This window comes from Oncorhynchus mykiss, chromosome 1, assembly GCF_013265735.2.
Source record: "Oncorhynchus mykiss isolate Arlee chromosome 1, USDA_OmykA_1.1, whole genome shotgun sequence".
NCBI classification, from domain to species: Eukaryota; Metazoa; Chordata; class Actinopteri; order Salmoniformes; family Salmonidae; genus Oncorhynchus; species Oncorhynchus mykiss.
In genome coordinates, this window is record NC_048565.1 from 91,832,605 (window position 1) to 91,851,595 (window position 18,991).

The 18,991-nt window shown below is 43.8% G+C and overlaps 1 long non-coding RNA gene across 2 annotated transcripts; it reads left to right on the top strand.

Moving 5' to 3' along the window:
- The first annotated feature begins 627 nt into the window (after positions 1-627).
- Positions 628-4,609, top strand: LOC118966092. 2 transcript variants are annotated; one of them, XR_005053324.1, is made up of 5 exons: positions 628-774; positions 1,009-1,084; positions 1,731-1,856; positions 2,437-2,490; positions 3,543-4,609. It is a non-coding gene; the product is annotated as an uncharacterized LOC118966092 (long non-coding RNA). The 2 variants fall into 2 exon arrangements; XR_005053321.1 differs by having other exon boundaries at positions 635-1,084.
- Positions 4,610-18,991: the final 14,382 nt, after the last annotated feature.

Consider the following 18,991-nt stretch of genomic DNA (forward strand, 5'->3'; position numbering starts at 1 on the left):
TGTGGATTTCCAGCAGACACAAACCTTACTGTTCTCTCAGACGTGTGTAGTCGCTCACCGAGTGATTGTGTTCTATGTGGATTTCCAGAAGACACAAACCTTACTGTTTATGCTTGTTAACGCTGAGCTGAACGGGGGTCAGAACGCAATATCACGGTTAATATGAAAAACACAGTGAAACCCTGCGCTAGATTTGAGTCTGAAAACATACCTCCATGCAGGGGATGGGATATGTCCCTGTACTCCAACATGAGGACTTACAGTGGCATATCACATCCCATGCATGGAGGTACATTTTCCTGAACCATATCTCACCTGGCTCCATAGTGAATGTAACGATGACTTTCCGACCCCAGTGCAGCTCAGTGTAAACAAGCTAATGGTACAGTCGGTATATTCTAGCAACTATATGGATGGAACAAGACATAACTACCTACAGAGTCGGTCTATGACTGATCTATGAACTAAAATGAATAACCAACATGTAAAATATAATTATAATAATAATTATAATGGAGAAAATGTGTTGAGCATGCATTTGGTAGCGGGGGTAAATGGTCCTCATATTCCACAAATAAATAAAATCAATGGTATTTAATAAAGCGCTTTTTACATCAGCCACTGTCACAAAGTGCTGTCCAGAAAGGCCCCCCCGCTACTTGGAAACGGGGACGACACTTTGAAGAGTCCGAAGCAGAGAAATCAAGAGGACGGTTGTCGTGTCCTTGCGGTAGAAAAGCGAACTGAAAGTGAAATAGTGAACCAGCTAACAAGGTAGCCAGAGATCGAACCGTTTTGTATCCACTTCTCTAGTTACAATTTCATTGATTTGTGGAATCGCAGCCGGACGTTTCTGAAAAGACCTCGTTAGTATTGAACTGGTTAGCGACACTGGACGTGTTGTGTATGTTTGCTTGCCAGATATCTAACGTTACTGTTACCTTTTGACATTTTGTTATTACATTCAGTCGATAGATACTAAAACTAGGTGTAATAATCTTCCACAACCATGGAATATATGACAGCCCTCCAGAAGAAGAGACGCCACGAAGGAGACCTTCAAACCCGGAAAGATTGCCAAGCGGTATGACGGTAACCGTCCTTATTAAAAACTAGTTTATAGCCTGGAAACCCGACGTTGAATTGCATTGAACGATTAACGATGAAATACAATTCTATTCAACAACATTGTGGATTGAAGAGAGGCCGTGAGAGGAAACTTCCCTGATTCAAGAGCTCATTTCTGTCCGGCGAAGAATTCAATGCAATTCAACGTCGGGTTTCCAATGTTAAACAGTAACCTTTTGCTTTAGTGGAAACATTATTGCTATTGGTGTATTTCTATAGTTTAGCTAACACCAGTCTAGCTATCTGGCTATTGAAATAGCTGTTCAGTTGGCTTGTTGCTATCTTTAGGCTAAATCAGTTCATAGTGATTTATTGGTTATCACGTGTGCATGTATTTGTGATTGCTACTCGTTTAGCTAACCTTGCATGGATATTTGGTTGTATGGGAGCTAGCTAAGCTAAGCTAACTCATAGGGAACTAACGTGTTTACAAAATGTAGAAGCACGTGTCACTATGAATACGTGCTACACGGTCTCTCATGAAGAAACGCTCTCTTAGTACATTAGCTAAGTGCACGCATGCCTATAACCACTTAGCTAACTAGCTCGATCATTATTACCTGTCACGTTACACAACTATGCTGCATTGTTTGAATCCTCAGAAACGACTGTGCAACGGAGCGGGAGTCTGCGTCCAGGTTGAACAAGGCGGGATGGTGACTGACAGCATGCAACAGCAGGGTGTCCCAAACAGCAGTGTCGGCAGCAACCACCCAGCTTCTAACGTGGTAGATATGCGTATTCAATTATTTTTGGAAAATATATATATTTTTTGGATACTTTTGTTGCTACAGTCTAGGCCTATATTTGAAAGGAGTTGGCCTCCCACATGCATTGCAGGAGTGTTTTTACGGTCCATGTTTTCCTCCTTGAATGATGATGACGCTGGAGTGGTAATAAAGGTTCATAGGTCAAGCAGTAAGGGACACTAGGCGTATCCATGACAACATGCTTCCTCAATATCTTTATCTCTAGAAGGTGTAGCCTTGGCTATCTTTACGACAGTTTTTTTTCCCTCAATGCTGGTGATGTCAAGGAAGCAATAACTGTTTGGGAAATTGCATCTCATCCTTACCCAAGGAATGTGGCTTAGTGCCACAATGTTGACATTTATATTTGTATATCTTTTCACTCCACTGTGGATTTGTCCTTCTGTCATATTTCGTTTTACTTTGAATAGTCTTGTCTTCGATGCAGTGTTTATCCTCAAATGTTTTATTGCATAAGTACAATATGACAATCCATTAAATTAATCGAGTGTAATTGTTGCCGTAATAACCCTCCAGGCTCGTGTTGTCTCTTGTACAGGTCTATGCAGTCCAAGGCAGCCAATGTTGTAATCGGTGCCTGGCAGGAGAGCCCGTAAGTAGTGTCCTGATTTTTTGCCTAAACATATCCCAGTAGTGACTGATATCATATGTCAGTGTCTAGGCCTATAACCCAGCATTTTGTACAAGCCATCCCAGAAACACCTAAACAAATGTATCATCAGTGGCAATTGTGGATTTAACAGCTGAAGCACATATAGTCAAACATTCCTTATAACTAATATGGGATATTACGTCTCTTACTTTGGGGACAATTGTTGCACCTATAAAATCAACGTAATAAAAGATGGCTATTTTAGAAAGGGTTGGCCCTCGGGCTAAAGAACCTACCATATTGACCATGGAGCCCTTTGCTCTTCATGCTCACCTTGGGCCGAGTCGGCGTTCTGGACTTTCTAATGTTAAACGGGTTAATCAGTCCCTCCAGGTTTCTGCAATTACTTTTATTTATTCATTTATTTATTGCTAAATCAATAATTCCCTGCGTATTATGCGGGGGGCTTGTAAATTTGACCAATCACTGCACTCTTTCCACGTGCAACAGTCAAATCATCGCAATGTTGTCACACAAACCAGGCCCATCACCGCAGTACAAATATAGGGCTTGCAATTTCAACCAATCAGAGTATATTTACTGCATAATATGTTTAAATGAAGCCACACATCAACAAATCTTATTCCCCCCTCGTCAGCTCAGTTTCACGACAAATTGGACTAAATCATAGCATATTGCCATGCAAAATGTCAAGGTTGCCGCAGCAAAATCAAGCCGTTTGCTCTGCAAAAATCCCATCAAAATGCTGGAGGGACTGATTAATGAACATGACCTGGGTTCAGTCCCAAATGGCACCCTATTCCCTATGTAGTGCACTACCCTATTCCCTATATAGTGCACTACCCTATTCCCTATATAGTGCACTACCCTATTCCCTATATAGTGCACTACCCTATTCCCTATATAGTGCACTACCCTGTTCCCCGCGTAGTGCACTATATAGTGGAGAGGGTGCCATTTGGAATGCTACCATCATGTAAACTGTTTATTCCGTAAAGATTACCTGTGTCACATAATGAGTCTCTTCTCAGGGCCACATTAACCACATCATGGGGTATTGATCGGTTATCGTCATGATCAGAGATCGTTTGAAGACCTGAAGGATCCTTGAGGATGAAGAGAATGATCGATTGATTGAGTGTTTGATCAAGCCATTTTGTATGTGGCTGTGAACCGTTTTATCAGTGTGCCTTGCCTTTTCTAGCTGTTTTAACCACAAACACTGTACTGCTTCATGTATAGCCTCGCATGTTTACACTACCTAACACTGGTATGGGGAAAATGGCTACTAACCAGACAGTAGACATGATGATTTCATACCATCTCACTAACATTCTGTTTGAATGGAAAGATAACCACTACAGTGTAGTCTACACACAACCATAAGGAAGGAGCCATCAAAGCCACAATTAATACTGTAACTTTACACTGTAATGTGGATACTCCTTTAAAGTCAATGGATGTGTTTTAAAAAAATAAAAATAAATACTTATTGTCCCAGTATCAAGACTGCTTTCTAAAGCTGCCAGAAAATATACATGTAAATAGTAATATTGATAAGTACAAACTTTTTAAAGTTATATAATTGTTAACCTTTTTAGAAATGGATAATCCTGTCTGCAAATATATTTTTGTGAAATAAATATTCTATATATTTTTCTAAAATGTAATTGGCTGAATATAAAATAAGAAGTTTGGTAACCAATATTTGTGCTAATCGTTTAATTTTGGATAGTGTCCTGAATTGTGTTAATCTCATGAACGTTTTCAGCCAGTTTTCAATAGTTTGATCTACACTTGAAATGTTGAGCCGTTTTGACAAGGATTTGTCTGTTTCCCACTAGATTTGGTTTTGTGTCGTCTTAGAATGATTTGTCTGTTTCCCACTAGATTTGGTTTTGTGTCGTCTTAGAATGATTTGTCTGTTTCCCACTAGATTTGGTTTTGTGTCGTCTTAGAATGATTTGAAGCCAGTTTCCACCTTGCCAAGCAGTGAGTTTTATAGTTGATGCTGTTAAATTTCAGGTTATGACTCAATGTAATAGTTTATTTTTAGTACTAGGAAAAACAACTTTCAATAAAGTATGATTTTGATGAACAATGTGTGGACATTTAGATGTGTTTTTGTTATTCAAAAAAGTGTTTTATATGAAGCTTATTTCCAGATGTCATCTGTTCATGGGCTTCTGCTGCCTGCTGTACATTGTGGATCTTTACCCTTCGGCAGTCTGGTATGTTTACTAGTGAATTATATGTGAACAGCATTTATTCTGTTTAATTTTAGTCTCTCTTGTTTGAGTATGTTTTAATTCCATATTACTGCTAGCTGTGTTTGGTTCACATGTCTCATGTCAGGAGGTAGCTTCTACTGTAGCTAACATCCCCATTCTTATCCATGGAGTTGAACTAGATCACACATTTTCAGGCCACTTCTCTATTCCAGTATTTTTCAACTCCCCTGCCTTCTAGAATGTTAGAATAGTCCGTATCCTGTCCTTTGGAATGTTAGCATGCTCTCTCTGTATCCTATCCTTCTAGAACGTTAGCATGCTCTCTCTGTATCCTATCCTGTTAGAACGTTAGCATGATCTCTGTATCCTATCCTTCTAGAACGTTAGCATGCTCCGTATCCTATCCTTCTAGAACGTTAGCATGATCTCTCTGTATCCTATCCTGCTAGAACGTTAGCATGATCTCTCTGTATCCTATCCTTCTAGAACGTTAGCATGATCTCTGTATCCTATCCTTCTAGAACGTTAGCATGCTCCGTATCCTATCCTTCTAGAACGTTAGTATGCTCTCTCTGTATCCTATCCTGCTAGAACGTTAGCATGCTCTTTCTGTATCCTATCCTTCTAGAACGTTAGCATGCTCTCTCTGTATCCTATCCTTCTAGAACGTTAGCATGCTCCCTCTGTATCCTATCCTTCTAGAACGTTAGCATGCTCTCTCTGTATTCTATCCTTCTAGAACGTTAGCATGCACTCTCTGTATCCTATCCTTCTAGAACGTTAGCATGCTCTCTCTGTATCCTATCATTTGGAATGTTAGCATGCTCTCTCTGTATCCTATCCTTCTAGAATGTTAGCATGCTCTCTCTGTATCCTATCCTTCTAGAATGTTAGCATGCTCGCTCTGTATCCTATCCTTCTAGAATGTTAGCATGCTCTCTCTGTATCCTATCCTTCTAGAACGTTAGCATGCTCTCTGTATCCTATCCTTCTAGAACGTTAGCATGCTCTCTCTGTATCCTATCCTGCTAGAACGTTAGCATGCTCTCTCTGTATCCTATCCTTCTAGAACGTTAGCATGCTCTCTCTGTATCCTATCCTTCTAGAACGTTAGCATGCTCCGTATCCTATCCTTCTAGAACGTTAGCATGCTCTCTCTGTATCCTATCCTTCTAGAATGTTAGCATGCTCTCTGTATCCTATCCTTCTAGAACGTTACCATGCTCCGTATCCTACCCTTCTAGAATGTTACCATTCTCATTTAGGTGTTGTATCCTAACCTTTATGATAGTTTCCAGTCCACCTCATATGATACGAAGTCATTGGCAGTCATAATGCCATGAAGAATAATATATTCATAGATGTCAGGGTATCAACATCATGGCTCAACAGATGCAATAGGGGAGGGCTAAAGTTTCGAGGAAAGTCAACCAGGATGGATTAATGAGTATTACCCTTACAATATCCCCTGTCCTCCCCCAGTACAGCCCAGTGTACTAGCCAGAGAAATCCATGTGTTCTCACACAAAGCTAGACCTGGGGGAAATGGCTCTGAGGGCCTAGATTTTCAATAATGTAAGACAATAAAGTATAAGCTTGAAACCTGCTGCAATATGCTACAAGTGTAAAGAGCTTAGCTGCTAATAAAATGGAAAAGAGAAATCCCCTCCAACTCATATTGGGAGATCAAGTGTGCCCCAGAAGAGCCCTTCATGAAGACGTAATGAGCAGGGTGATGATATAGTCTGCATCAAAAATGGTACCCTACGTAGTGCACTACTTTGGACCAGGACCCATAGGGCTATGGTCCAAAGTAGTGTACTATGTAGGATATAGGGTGCCATTTGGGATGGATGCAGGCTTCACGCAGACCAACCATGACAAGTATCATTTTATGGATGTGGAATTATTTTGATTTCCTTAGGGATGTTTTGGACAATTGCACTTTTCATGTTCCCTTTCGGTCCCCTCTACTTTCTCCTGATCATCTGACTGCTACTGACACCCTGGTCTGACTGCTACTGACACCCTCATCTGACTGCTACTGACACCCTGGTCTGACTGCTACTGACACCCTGGTCTGACTGCTACTGACACCCTGGTCTGACTGGTCTGACTGCTACTGACACCCTGGTCTGACTGCTACTGACACCCTGGTCTGACTGCTACTGACACCCTGGTCTGACTGGTCTGACTGCTACTGACACCCTGGTCTGACTGCTACTGACACCCTGGTCTGACTGCTACTGGCACCCTGGTCTGACTGCTACTGACACCCTGGTCTGACTGGTCTGACTGCTATTGACACCCTGGTCTGACTGGTCTGACTGCTACTGACACCCTGGTCTGACTGCTACTGACACCCTGGTCTGACTGCTACTGACACCCTGGTCTGACTGCTACTGACACCCTGGTTTGACACCCTGGTCTGACTGCTACTGACACCCTGGTCTGACTGCTACTGACACCCTGGTCTGACTGCTACTGACACTCTGGTCTGACTGCTACTGACACCCTCGTCTGAATGCTAGTGACACCCTTGTCTGACTGCCACTGACACTCGTCTGACTGCCACTGACACTTTCGTCTGACTGCCACTGACACCCTCGTCTGACTGCCACTGACACCCTCGTCTGACTGCCACTGACACCCTCGTCTGACTGCCACTGACACCCTCATCTGACTGAGTTGTCATGTTTCTCCACAGGGAACCAGACAGATGTAATGTTCTCTCTGCTGAACAGCACTAGGTCAGACTCCTGGAATCTGACCTGCTTCTCCACAGGGAACCAGACATATGTAATGGTTTCTCTGCTGAACAGCACTAGGTCAGACTCCTGGAATCTGACCTGCATCTCCACAGGGAACCAGACAGATGTAATGGTTTCTCTGCTAAAAAGCACTAGGTCAGACTCCTGGAATCTGACCTGCTTCTCCACAGGGAACCAGACAGATGTAATGCTTTCTCTGCTGAACAGCACTAGGTCAGACTCCTGGAATCTGACCTGCTTCTCCACAGGGAACCAGACAGATGTAATGCTTTCTCTGCTGAACAGCACTAGGTCAGACTCCTGGAATCTGACCTGCTTCTCCACAGGGAACCAGACAGATGTAATGCTTTCTCTGCTGAACAGCACTAGGTCAGACTCCTGGAATCTGACCTGCTTCTCCACAGGGAACCAGACAGATGTAATGGTTTCTCTGCTGAACAGCACTAGGTCAGACTCCTGGAATCTCGTCAGCTGATATACACATCATCATGGACTAACTTTGCAGTACATTAACATGTTATTGCTTATTTTATTGCCCTGTGCTGTATATACTGTAGCATTTGAGTATTCGTTTTCAATATTTTTTATCTGTGTTTTAGATTCAGCGAATCATTAAAGAAAACGAGAAGCTAAGAAAGGTGACAGTTTCTCTTCCTGCTCTTTCTTAAACTCTGACCTTTCCCCTTCATGAATGTGTCCTTCACTGGATCCTGTCTTACAGCACGTCCACCTACTTTGGTTCAGGCTTTGATCCACAATATTGCATGTAAATTTCCACCCATGTCGTGCAAGGTGACCCGGCTCTTCATTCTTCCCTATGGGAACTCTATACTCGTGGAGCCCTTTCTTGTCCCTCCTCAAAAAAGTAGTCCCCTTCAGTAACCAGAGTTCTACAGAGATGCAGAACCAAAGGTCATGCACAGAGACAGACTTTTCTACAGCCTTGGTGGGATTGGTGCTCTGTTGAACTGTTACAAAATGCTGTTTCAGTGTTTTGAAGCAAGGCGAAGAGAACCAATAACTCTTAACGGCTCTATTAATTATTCATAGTGCTGAGCGATTTTTTTTAGGCCTGTTTAAGTTCGATAATTAAAATAGAATCCGTTTTCGGTTTCGGAAAAATGTAAGTTTAAAAAAAAAAATTAAATGCATTATGCAGGTTGAATGCTGTAACATAATATAGCAATTAATAATTGCCATCATTCCATATCACTGCTTATTTTTTACCTTTATTTTACTAGGCAAGTCAGTTAAGAACAAATTCTTATTTTCAATGACAGCCTAGGAACAGTGGGTTAACTGCCTGTTCAGGGGCAGAACGACAGCTCGGGGTTTTGAACTTGCAACCTTTCGGTTACTAGTCCAACACTGCCGCCCCTACACTCTAACCACTAGGCTACCCTGCCGTCCCTACACTCTAACCACTAGGCTACCCTGCCGTCCCTACACTCTAACCACTAGGCTACCCTGCCGCCCCTACACTCTAACCACTAGGCTACCCTGCTGTCCCTACACTCTAACCACTAGGCTACCTGCCGTCCCTACACTCTAACCACTAGGCTACCTGCCGTCCCTACACTCTAACCACTAGGCTACCTGCCGTCCCTACACTCTAACCACTAGGCTACCTGCCGCCCCTACACTCTAACCACTAGGCTACCCTGCCGCCCCTCCACTCTAACCACTAGGCTACCCTGCCGCCCCTCCACTCTAACCACTAGGCTACCTGCCGTCCCTACACTCTAACCACTAGGCTACCTGCCGTCCCTACACTCTAACCACTAGGCTACCCTGCCGCCCCTACACTCTAACCACTAGGCTACCCTGCCGCCCCTCCACTCTAACCACTAGGCTACCTGCCGCCCCTACACTCTAACCACTAGGCTACCCTGCCGCCCCTACACTCTAACCACTAGGCTACCCTGCCGCCCCTCCACTCTAACCACTAGGCTACCCTGCCACCCCTCCACTCTAACCACTAGGCTACCCTGCCGTCCCTACACTCTAACCACTAGGCTACCCTGCCGTCCCTCCACTCTAACCACTAGACTACCCTGCCGTCCCTCCACTCTAACCACTAGACTACCCTGCCGTCCCTCCACTCTAACCACTAGACTACCCTGCCGTCCCTCCACTCTAACCACTAGACTACCCTGCCGCCCCTCCACTCTAACCACTAGGCTACCTGCCGTCCCTCCACTCTAACCACTAGGCTACCCTGCCGCCTCTCCACTCTAACCACTAGGCTACCTGCCGCCCCTCCACTCTAACCACTAGGCTACCTGCCGTCCCTCCACTCTAACCACTAGGCTACCTGCCACCCCTCCACTCTAACCACTAGGCTACCCTGCCGCCTCTACACTCTAACCACTAGGCTACCTGCCGCCCCTCCACTCTAACCACTAGGCTACCTGCCGCCCCTACACTCTAACCACTAGGCTACCCTGCCGCCCCTACACTCTAACCACTAGGCTACCCTGCCGCCTCTCCACTCTAACCACTAGGCTACCTGCCGCCCCTCCACTCTAACCACTAGGCTACCTGCCGTCCCTCCACTCTAACCACTAGGCTACCTGCCACCCCTCCACTCTAACCACTAGGCTACCCTGCCGCCTCTACACTCTAACCACTAGGCTACCTGCCGCCCCTCCACTCTAACCACTAGGCTACCTGCCGCCCCTACACTCTAACCACTAGGCTACCCTGCCGCCCCTACACTCTAACCACTAGGCTACCCTGCCGCCCCTCCACTCTAACCACTAGGCTACCTGCCGCCCCTACACTCTAACCACTAGGCTACCCTGCCGCCCCTACACTCTAACCACTAGGCTACCCTGCCACCCCTCCACTCTAACCACTAGGCTACCCTGCCGCCCCTCCACTCTAACCACTAGGCTACCCTGCCGTCCCTACACTCTAACCACTAGGCTACCCTGCCGTCCCTCCACTCTAACCACTAGACTACCCTGCCGTCCCTCCACTCTAACCACTAGACTACCCTGCCGTCCCTCCACTCTAACCACTAGACTACCCTGCCGTCCCTCCACTCTAACCACTAGACTACCCTGCCGCCCCTCCACTCTAACCACTAGGCTACCTGCCGTCCCTCCACTCTAACCACTAGGCTACCCTGCCGCCTCTCCACTCTAACCACTAGGCTACCTGCCGCCCCTCCACTCTAGCCACTAGGCTACCTGCCGTCCCTCCACTCTAACCACTAGGCTACCTGCCGTCCCTCCACTCTAACCACTAGGCTACCCTGCCGCCTCTCCACTCTAACCACTAGGCTACCTGCCGCCCCTACACTCTAACCACTAGGCTACCCTGCCGCCCCTACACTCTAACCACTAGGCTACCCTGCCGCCTCTACACTCTAACCACTAGGCTACCCTGCCCCACCCATTAACCATTATTTATTCACATTACTTTAATAAAATATTTCAGTTTTTGTGTATATTAAATGTTTTATTTCATTACTTTATTTAATTCTAAGTCATCTCATCTCTGTAGCGCTGCTGCCCATGCTTTCTGACAAAATCACGATTTAAGTAGTTCTTCAAAGTAATTAAGGCATATATTTATGACTCCTGAATATCAACTATCAATCACTTAGATCATGTATTTTCAGGTAGAGATTCCTCCCGAAGAAACTGCATTCTCTTATGTGACAGGCGGACAAGTAGGCACGCAATGGATTATGGTCATTGTAGTTAACTACCACGATTTCTGTCGTTAAACTATGTAGAGTATTGGCCTGTTGGAAACTACAACTCCCTACCACATCACACAGTTCGGGCTGGATCTGATTTATCTCTACAGAAACTGCAATGTGCATATTGAGCTCACAGAAAAAAAAGGAAGGAAATGGAATTCTAATAATTGAACCGACGTTGGTCAATTATAGTTTTAAAAAAAAAGAGAAGAAAAATCCCCCAAAAGTAGGTTAATCGCTCAGCACTAGTAATTAAAAACCGTACAATAGCTAACAGTGCATTGTGAATTACATGGTTCCGTCCGACAACATATTGAACAAAGTAAATATTCCCAGTGCGAAGTGTAAAATGGCTTCAATTATTCTGAGCCAATTTGTTCTAATTCACTATTGTATACAAACACTTAAACCCTGTCATGGTCATTCCTATATAGTGAGTGTTTCGAGTTACACCTCGAGTCCCCCTCTTATTTGACGTGAACCCAAAACCAAAGGAGGAAACAGTTTATAGCGAATTCAGAGGTCATAAACTGTTAAATGGCCAGCTGAAAGACAACAGAATATTGAAGCGAAATTCTTAGTTGCTACATCCATTTTTGGACATAAATTTATTTATGATAAATACTCATTGATGCTTAAAAATAACTTATAAATGAGTGTAGTTCAACTGTAGTACTCTATTAAAGGCCAAAATGATTGCTTTTTTTTACTCCAATGTCTGTAAACAACATAAATGTAAAGATATATATATATACAGTTGAAGTCGGACGTTTACATACACTTAGGTTGGAGTCATTAAAACTTGTTTTTCTACCACTCCACAAATGTCTTGTTAACAAACTATAGTTTTGGCAAGTCGGGTTAGGACATCTACTTTGTGCATGACAAGTCATTTTTACAACAATTGTTTACAGACAGACTATTTCACTTATAATTCAATGTATCACAATTCCAATGGGTCAGAAGTTAACATACACTAAGTTGACTGTGCCTTTAAACAGCTTGGAAAAGTCCAGAAAATGATGTCATCACTTTAGAAGCTTTTGATAGGCTAATTAAACTAATTGGAGTTAATTGGAGGTGTACTTGTGGATGTATGTCAAGGCCTACCTTCAAACTCAGTGCCTCTTTGCTTGACATCATGGGAAAATCAAAAGAAATCAGTCAAGATCTCAGAAAAAAAATTGCAGACCTCCACAAGACTGGTTCATCATAGGGAGCAATTTCCTATCGCCTGAAGGTACCACGTTCATCTGTACAAACAATAGTAAGCAAGTATAAACACCATGGGACCACGCAGCCATCATACCGCTCAGGAAGGAGACGTGTTCTGTCTCCTAGAGATTAACGTACTTTGGTGTGAAAAGTGTAAATCAATCCCAGAACAACACCAAAAGACCTTGTGAAGATGGTGGAGGAAACAGGTACAAAAGTATCTATATCCACAGTAAAACGAGTCCTATATTGACATAACCTGAAAGGCCGCTCATCAAGGAAGAAGCCACTGCTCATAACCCGGCAAAAACAGCCAGACTACGGTTTGCAACTGCACATGGGGACAAAGATCATACTTTTTGGAGAAATGTCCTATGGTCTGATGAAACAAAAATAGAACTGTTTGGCCATAATGACCATTGTTATGTTTGGGGGGGAAAGGGGGAGGCTTGCAAGCCAAAGAACAGCATCCCAACCGTGAAGCACGGGGGTGGCAGCATCATGTTGTGGGGGATGCTTTGCTGCAGGAGGGACTGGTGCACTTCACAAAATAGATGGCATCATGAGGTAGGAAAATGATGTGGATATATTGGAGCAACATCTCAAGACATCAGTCAGGAAGTTAAAGCTTGGTCGCAAATGGGTCTTCCAAATGGACAATGACCCCAAGCATACTTCCAAAGTTGTGGCAAAATGGCTTAAGGACAACAAAGTCAAGGTATTGGAGTGGCCATCACAAAGCCCTGGCCTCAATCCCATAGAACATTTGTGGGCAGAACTGAAAAAGTGTGTGCCAGCAAGGAGGCCTACAAACGTGACTCAGTTACACCAGCTCTGTCAGGAGGAATGGGCCAAAATTCACCCAACTTATTGTGGGAACCTTGTGGAAGGCTACCTGAAACGTCTGACCCAAGTTTTAAAAAATTCAAGGCAATGCAAGCAAATACTAATTGAGTGTATGTAAACTCCTGACCCACTGGGAATGTGATCAAAGAAATAAAAGCTGAAATAAATAATTCTCTCTACTATTATTCTGACACTTCACATTCTTAAAATGAAGTGGTGATCCTAACTGACCTAAGAGAGGGAATTTTTACTAGAGTTGAATGTCAGGAATTGCGAAAAACTGAGTTTAAATGTATTTGGCTAAGGTGTATGTAAACTTCCGACTTCAACTGTGTATATACATATATATGGTCTCGAGCCTTGTTAAAACTATAATTCGGATATCATTACATTTCTCTAGGCCCATCCCTCAGCTCTTTACCAAAACAATGGTGGCTTTGTCTGCTTTTGTTATTGTTTTTCAACTGCAGATTCTAGCTTTAAAGCAAATGTTTTTTTATTGTGTTTTATGAATTAAAGGGTGACACTTTTAATTTGTATACTACTGCAACATCCCTGTTTCTTTTTTTAATGTCCTTCAGAACATCCCCCATCCCTCCAGGAAATAAAACCATACAAACATCGATACTGTTTTATGTTAAAGGTTATGGACTTTAACTGAAATCCCCTTTGTCTCTTGCTGTGCTCTTGACAGTAGCTCCCATTACTCCTTGTGCCCAACGGAACCCCTCAAGACTTCCTGCAACGCGCACGGTTACCGCAAAACTAGTTAAGTGGCGTGCCTGTATTGACCTGTCGGTCACCACCGGTCTCATACGACTAACGGAGCCGCTGGAAGGGTTACCAAAAAGGAGAGGAGAGACAGAGACTGGGTTACCAAACACATGAAAGAACAGGACTCCTCTCAGAGAGATATCTTACTGTCAGGTTGAGTGGCAGGACTGGAAGGGTTACCAAACTCATGAAAGAACCTCCTCTCAGAGAGATATCTTACTGTCAGGCTGAGTGCCAGGACTGGAAGGGTTACCAAACACATGAAAGAACCTCCTCTCAGAGAGATATCTTACTGTCGGGCTGAGTGCCAGGACAGGAAGGGTTACCAAACACATGAAAGAACCTCCTCTCAGAGAGATATCTTACTGTCAGGCTGAGTGGCAGGACAGGAAGGGTTACCAAACACATGAAAGAACCTCCTCTCAGAGAGATATCTTACTGTCAGGCTGAGTGTCAGGACTGGAAGGGTTACCAAACACATGAAAGAACCTCCTCTCAGAGAGATATCTTACTGTCGGGCTGAGTGTCAGGACTGGAAGGGTTACCAAACTCATGGAAGAACCTCCTCTCAGAGAGATATCTTACTGTCGGGCTGAGTGTCAGGACAGGAAGGGTTACCAAACACATGAAAGAACCTCCTCTCAGAGAGATATCTTACTGTCGGGCTGAGTGTCAGGACTGGAAGGGTTACCAAACACATGAAAGAACCTCCTCTCAGAGAGATATCTTACTGTCAGGCTGAGTGGTAGGACAGGAATAGGTACTCTAGTTTGGAACAAAAGGATGGAAGGGTTACCAAACACATGAAAGAACCTCCTCTCAGAGAGATATCTTACTGTCGGGCTGAGTGTCAGGACAGGAAGGGTTACCAAACACATGAAAGAACCTCCTCTCAGAGAGATATCTTACTGTCGGGCTGAGTGTCAGGACTGGAAGGGTTACCAAACACATGAAAGAACCTCCTCTCAGAGAGATATCTTACTGTCAGGCTGAGTGGTAGGACAGGAATAGGTACTCTAGTTTGGAACAAAAGGATGGAAGGGTTACCAAACTCATGGAAGAACCTCCTCTCAGAGAGATATCTTACTGTCAGGCTGAGTGTCAGGACAGGAAGGGTTACCAAAAAACATGACGGAACCTCCTCTCAGAGAGATATCTTACTAGTCAGGCTGAGTGTCAGGACAGGAAGGGTTACCAAACACATGAAAGAACCTCCTCTCAGAGAGATATCTTACTAGTCAGGCTGAGTGGCAGGACAGGAATAGGTACTGTAGTTTGGAACGAAAGCTTCAGAGAGGTAAGGCCAAACAGTGGAGGAGAGGAGACGGGAGACAGAGACTGTTAATGCCTAATGTTTTATCTGATCCCAAGGCCTCCATAACGAATAATAAATATATTATATGAAATATATTATGAATTAACAACGTCTCGTGGTGTTCACCTCGGCTCTGCGTTCGATTGCTTGTTTGCCTCTGAGCCTCTGCTTGTACATGAGTTTGGAGGTGTTTGCAGAGGCTTGCCGGCGGTGCACCTTGCTGTTGTTTAAATGTTAAATCAGATCTGTGTCAACGAGGGCAGAAGCGGCGTGCACGGTGGGCTCCCTGGGGAGAGGGTGAGAGGTTAAAGGGCGTTAAGATACTCTGAGGGAGAGATGTTTTATCACATGTCATTCCACTACGTGTCTAACTAACCTCATTCACCATCTCATCAACGTGTCTAACTAACCTCATTCACCATCTCATCAACGTGTCTAACTAACCTCATTCACCATCTCATCAACGTGTCTAACTAACCTCATTCACCATCTCATCGACGTGTCTAACTGACCTCATTCACCATCTCATCGACGTGTCTAACTAACCTCATTCACCATCTCATCAACGTGTCTAACTGACCTCATTCACCATCTCATCAACGTGTCTAACTAACCTCATTCACCATCTCATCAACGTGTCTAACTAACCTCATTCACCATCTCATCAACGTGTCTAACTAACCTCATTCACCATCTCATCAACGTGTCTAACTGACCTCATTCACCATCTCATCTGCTGTTGCTTCATTTACTTATTTTATTTACCTGCTTCAGTGGCGGTCTTTTAGCATGTGACTGTATCACAACTGGCCCTTATTGGGAGTCCCATGGGGCTGTATCACAACTGGCCGTGATTGGTAGTCCCATGGGGCTGTATCACAACTGGCCGTGATTGGGAGTCCCATAGGGCTGCGCACAACTGGCCCAGCGTCGTCCGGGTTTGGCCGAGGTAGGCCGCCATTGTAAATAAGAATTTGTTCTTAACTGACTTGCCTAATTAAATAAAGGTTAAATAAAAAATAAAAATACATTTCATATTTGCCTAGTTAATAAATCTTCTTCGGGATCGGTGTCCCTTCCACGGGTAAGTTGAACTAATGTAGGCTAAAGAGATTAGCATGAGGTTGTACGTAACAAGAACATTTCCCAGGACATAGACATGTCTGTGTTAACAAACCTCCAAATGAGCTTCAACGCCATACAACACTCCTTCCGTGGCCTCCAACTGCTCCTAAATGCTAGTAAAATTAAATGCATGCTCTTCAAACTATCGCTGCCCACACACCTGCCCGCCCGACTAACATCACTACTCTGGACGGTTCTGACTCAGAATACGTGGACAACTACAAATACTTAGGTGTTTGGTTAGACTGTAAACTCTCCTCACTCTCATATTAAGCATCTCCAATCCAAATTTAAATCTAGAATCGGCTTCCTATTTTGCAACAAAGCCTCTTTCACTCATGCTGCCAAACATACCCTCATAAAACTCACTATCCTACCGATTGACTTCGGCGATGTAATTTACATAATAGCCTCCAACACTCTACTCAGCATATTGGATGCAGACTATCACAGTGCCATCTGTTTGGTCACCAAAGCCCCATATGCTACCCACCACTGCGACCTGTATGCTCTCGTTGGCTGGTCCTCGCTACATATTCATAGCCAAACCCACCTGCTCCAGGTCATCTATAAGTCTTTGCTAGGTAAAGCTCTGCCTTATCTCAGTTCACTGGTCACTATAGCAACACCCATTCGTAGCACGCGCTCCAGCAAGTATTTTTCACTGGTCATCCCCAAAGCCAACACTTCCTTTGGCCGCCTTTCCTTCCAGTTCTCTGCTGCCAAAGACTGGAACGGATTTCAAAAATCACTGAAGTTGGAGACTTATATCTCCCTCACTAACTTTAAGTGTCAGCTGTCAGAGCAGCTTACCGATCGCTGCAGCTGTACATAGCCCATCTGTAAATAGCCCATCCAACCAACTTCCTACCTCATCCCCATATTTGTTTTTGTTTTTCTGCTCTCTTGCACACCAGTATTTCTACTTGCACATCCTCATCTGCACATATACATTAGGGCAAAAAAAGTATTTAGTCAGCTACCAATTGTGCAAGGCCTGTAATTGTCATCATAGGTACACTTCAACTATGACAGACAAAATGAGGGGAAAAAATCCAGAAAATCACATTGTAGGATTTTTTATGAATTTACTCCTCAAACAACAGCATGGCATTATTTTACTGTTGTCACAGCAATTTTTAAGTGTACAGTGACATAATTCAGAATTCTCCCTGTACACCAAGTCAGAACCATAGGGTATATAAGGGTATATGAAAGATCTTACAATATTCAATGATTACATTTCTCTAAAACAGGCTATGGGCTACATGTGCACCTCCATGTCAAAACAGTAGGGTAAATTATGAGGGTGAAAGTGACCTAATTTTTAGGGTAAGACACATGGGCTACTAACAGCTTACTACACAACATACACTTAGTATTACATTCTTAGCTACAGTATACATATATCCCTTGAATATAACACATTTTATGCAACAGCATACAAGACATTTTTGGACTCACTTTGTTGTGCTTTTCTCACTTGAACAGGAAGGTGGCGCGGCGGTCCTTTGTGAGAAAATTTAGTCATCAAAGTCTGGAATTTTCTGGTGCTTTCAAGACAGCTCGGAACTCGGGGGGGAAAAAAACAAGGTTGAATCATGACATCAGTGATCTTCAGGTCGGAGTTCTAGAAAGAGGCCCGAGTTCCCGACTTGGAATCATGACATCAGTGATCTTCAGGTCGGAGTTCTAGAAAGAGGCCCGAGTTCCCGACTTGGAATCATGACATCAGTGATCTTCAGGTCGGAGTTCTAGAAAGAGGCCCGAGTTCCCGACTTGGAATCATGACATCAGTGATCTTCAGGTCGAAGCTCTAGAAAGAGGCCCGAGTTCCCGACTTGGAATCATGACATCAGTGATCTTCAGGGTGGAGTTCTAGAAAGAGGCCCGAGTTCCTGACTTGGAATTCTGAGATGGATGATCGTTCAAAATGTATTTTCCCAGTCGGAGCTTATTTTTTTCCAGTTCCGAGTTTCCAGTTGTGTTTTGAACGCAGCAGAAGTCATGCTGGATTGACAGCATGGCCAATATTGAATGTTTGTTATTTTAAGCTTGGAACAGAGACCTTTAATAAACCCAGACTTGGACCACACACCCACTCCACTGAATAGCAGGCTAGGGATAGCTTTGCAAGGCTTGCAGTTAGCCACTGATTCCTTCCAAACCTCTCATTGTTGAGTTTGCGATTTCCAACTTGTTGTGTAATGTTTATGTCCAATGGCCCATGAGCACAGATACATTTTATCTGTAATTTCTCTTCATAATTTCTCTTCATACAGGAATGATTGATATTTTCCAGTAGATTGTCATCTTCATCATAATGACTGATAGCTTGCTAGCTAAGATTTTGAAAGTATGATGTTGACATGATCAGTCCAATCAAAGCTACGGTAGATATAACATGATTTGATGTATTGTGGCCAATGACCACAGATAAAAGCCTTCTTGGATGGGCAGTTCTAATGTAACCCTATGGTAGCACCCAAGG